The sequence below is a fragment of the Hippopotamus amphibius genome, chromosome 5, assembly GCF_030028045.1.
Source record: "Hippopotamus amphibius kiboko isolate mHipAmp2 chromosome 5, mHipAmp2.hap2, whole genome shotgun sequence".
NCBI classification, from domain to species: domain Eukaryota; kingdom Metazoa; phylum Chordata; class Mammalia; order Artiodactyla; family Hippopotamidae; genus Hippopotamus; species Hippopotamus amphibius.
In genome coordinates this window covers 125608149-125611650 of record NC_080190.1, presented here as the reverse complement: position 1 = coordinate 125611650, position 3502 = coordinate 125608149, and the positions used below count along the sequence as shown (strand labels likewise).

The 3502-nt window shown below is 40.4% G+C and overlaps 1 pseudogene; it reads left to right on the top strand.

Annotated features, from left to right (window-relative positions):
* The first annotated feature begins 2919 nt into the window (after positions 1–2919).
* LOC130854550 (10 kDa heat shock protein, mitochondrial-like) lies at positions 2920–3217 on the top strand (annotated as a pseudogene).
* Positions 3218–3502: the final 285 nt, after the last annotated feature.

Below are 3502 nucleotides of genomic sequence, written 5' to 3'. Positions count from 1 at the left end.
GCCACTGTACTCTGCACTCTCCTGTATGGGTTTCTCAAGCCCTGCCCACACCTCTGTAAAAGGTCTCTTTATTCAACTCTCCTTGAATTATCCTAATTTTGAGGATTTCCTACTGGGACTTTGACCGTACAGTTGCTGGTACCCAGGATGCAATGATATGAAAATAGAAATCCCTGGTACACAAAATAAATAAATGAAATAAAAGAAAAGTGAGGTAATATGCTAAAAAAAAAAAAAAGGAAAGAAGGGGGAAGGGAGGGAAGAAGGAAGGGAGGAAGCGGAGGGCAAGGAGGAGAGGAAGAAAGAAATTCTGAGAAATTCAGGGTAAGAAGAAAAGACCCTGAGAAGCTGTACCCATGATGGGGCTGGCACCTGCAGTCAGAACACATTACTCAGTACGATTCTGTGTGGGTCACCATTTCCATAGCCATGCTAATCAGGAAGCTAGAAAAGTGTGACTGTGAGATCACTGTGGGGACAGAGGAGATTTGAAATTCCTCAGATGCCCAGAATTACAACCATTTCAAAATATTCTGTGATTAGAGTGAACAAGGCCACTCAGAATCCCACCTTGGGTCAATTCTCCGGATCTTAGAGGGCATCAAAATATAACAGCGGGAAGGAATATGCAACTCCAAGAAAGAGATCATATTTTCTGAATAAAAACCTACATGCAGTAATTTTAGTGGATTATTTTAACAAACCATAACTCTGGAATGCCCTTAAGCCCTTGGAATTTACCAGATCTGAATTGCTATAGAGTGCTATGTTCCACAACCCTGCTTCTCTTAAGTGGACTTTGTTCTATTAGAGTTGTTTTTACCTATAGATGTGTTTCCGATTTTATAGATATTTAACTGTGTGCGTTTTTCAGATATGCTGGAGTGGAAAGAGTACTAGGCTGTGAATGAGGAGACTGGTCCAGCTTTGGGTCACCTATCCAACCCGGTCATCATCTCCCCAAGTTCCAGGCTCCTTGTTGGTCAACTAGGGATGAATGGTAGCGATCAACCTCATTTGGGGCATTTTTACAATGATGTCTTCATTCTAGTTCTACAAGCTACTCGTGCTCTGCCTAGAATAGGATACTGTCTGTGTAAATGCAAAGCCCAGTCTTCTCAGAAGGGAAAATTCCTTTGTAAATTTTATTAAAGTGGATCACACGTATATTTCTATTGTCAGCTAAAAATACTTCTTGGAAATGAGGTTAATTGTCTGCTACCACTATCAGTTTAGCTTAAGTAATTTGAGCAAAATACAATTGTTGCAATTAACTTTGTACCTATTATGCTGTAAGAATTTCAAAAATGACTTGTGCAATTATGAAAATTTCACAACAGCCCCAAGTATTGAGTGCCCTGTCAAGACTTCTGTGCCACCACATTAGCAAATGCTGTCTCTTCGTGTTGGGCTTCATCTATCAAACTTTAACCTGATCTGTCAAACTTATGGCAAAAGATCAAGTAACTTCAAAAGAGCAATCACTGTCCTACAATTCCAATTTCAGAATCATGGGACTTATTTCAGTAAATTCCAGAAGGCAAAGGGAAACCACACTTCTACACACACTAAACTTTTAAGAAACTCCCAGAGGTGTTTATCTTTAAATCTATTGTCATTTTTTCCTCTATTTGTCTCCAAGAATTAGGCTTTACATGCTTTATGGATGACATAAATCCTGATTTGCTCATTAATCAATTAATAAATAGCTATTATATACTGTGATGTGAAAGATGCTACAGCGTAACAAAGTACATGTATCTTACTAGGAAAGATCTATTTCAGATTCTCCGAGTACCCTGCCTCTTTCCTCTCATATAATTAAATATTTTTGCTCAATTCACATTGTTTTCTACTTGACTTCCACTCAGATTCTGAGAAAAAGTAATCCTTGGTTCTTTGTCATAGATGTATCCTGCAAGCCTAGCACATAGGTCTCAATAAAACAGGTGTTTGAAAAATATTTGTTGAACAAATGAATGGCTTACAAATTAGTTGGGAGGACAATGCATATTTGTATTTAGAGTTAATTATCAATATGAGGGAGAATGATGGGCTTAGACAGCAATTCAGGGGGAGTGGTGTCACCGTGTGCTGTGCAGAGGATGAATTTGAGATGTGAGTGGACAGAGGACCTGCCCATTCCAGACGTGCTGTGGGGAGGGCAGAGGGGGTGCTAGGGAGGGAATCTGGCCTGGGCCTCATGTAACTGTCTGCATATATTCAGTCACAGAGGTCCATCCAAGTTTTGGAAGAAGATTACGCTTATTACAGGACATGTCACCTGAAGAGCACCAAGAATTAGTATTTTTTATTAAGTTCAGGAGTTGTGTCATTATCAAAATTATACTTCAGTGTGTCTTCTGGGTTAAAAATATGACCCATGAAGTGCAACTTTGAAGCCACAGCTTGCATTTAATCATAGGATGGCACATAGACTTCACCCCAGTTGTCAGGTATGATTGACACCTAGTAAGGGTTGAAAGGCTGGAAGACATATCAGGGTTCAGTGGACACTGGGTATCAATATCTGTCACGAGTGTGGGATAGGAGAATGGCTACAAGTGATCCCTGATTTAGACCAGAGGCAAGTTTTCACAGGTGAGGACTGTGGGCAAAGCATCCAACCAAATGGGAAATCACAGCCGGCAGGGACCAGGCAAGAAAGCCAACCATCACCACCGCCACGATTACCACCGCCACAACTACCACCACCATGATTACCACTGCTACGACTACTACCGCTATTATTACCACCACTACTATTACCACCACTACTTATCATTGTCCTGGAGGCAACGAGTGAATTTGACAAGAGAAGTCACAAGTGTAAGCACTACGTGTCCGGAGGGCCAGACTGTGGGTCTCTCCATGCAGTGGCGCCATGAGAGCAGAATACCAACTGCGGCATCCAGAGTCATGGCAGGACGGGCATTCAGAAAGTTTCTTCCCCTCTTTGACCAAGTATTAGTTGAAAGAAGTGCAGCTGAAATTGTAACCAAAGGAGGCATTATGCTTCCAGAAGAATCACAAGGAAAAGTATTGCAAGCAATGGTAGTAGCTGTTGGACTGGGCTCTAAAGGAAAGGGTGGAGAGATTCAACCAGAAAGTTGGAGATAAAGTCCTTCTCCCAGAGTATGGAGGCACTAAAGTAGTTCTAGACGACAAGGATAATTTATTTAGAGATGGTGACATTCTTGGAAAATATGTCGACTGAAGTATGTCGCTACTGAAATTGCATCACGTGAGGCTGCCCATTCCACTGGAGTTCTGAAATCTTTCATCATGTAAATAATTTCCATGTTTCTCTTTTACAATAAACTAATGATATCCAAACTAATGACTTCTAGTGTCCCTAAAATTTAGTTTTCACTGTACTTATATAAACAATTCCAAATAAAAATATATACATGAAAAAAAACTGTAAGGATTGAAAAGGAAGAGATAAAACTATGCCTATCTATAGATGCTCCAAATGCAAGAATGTGAACTGAAAAGTGAC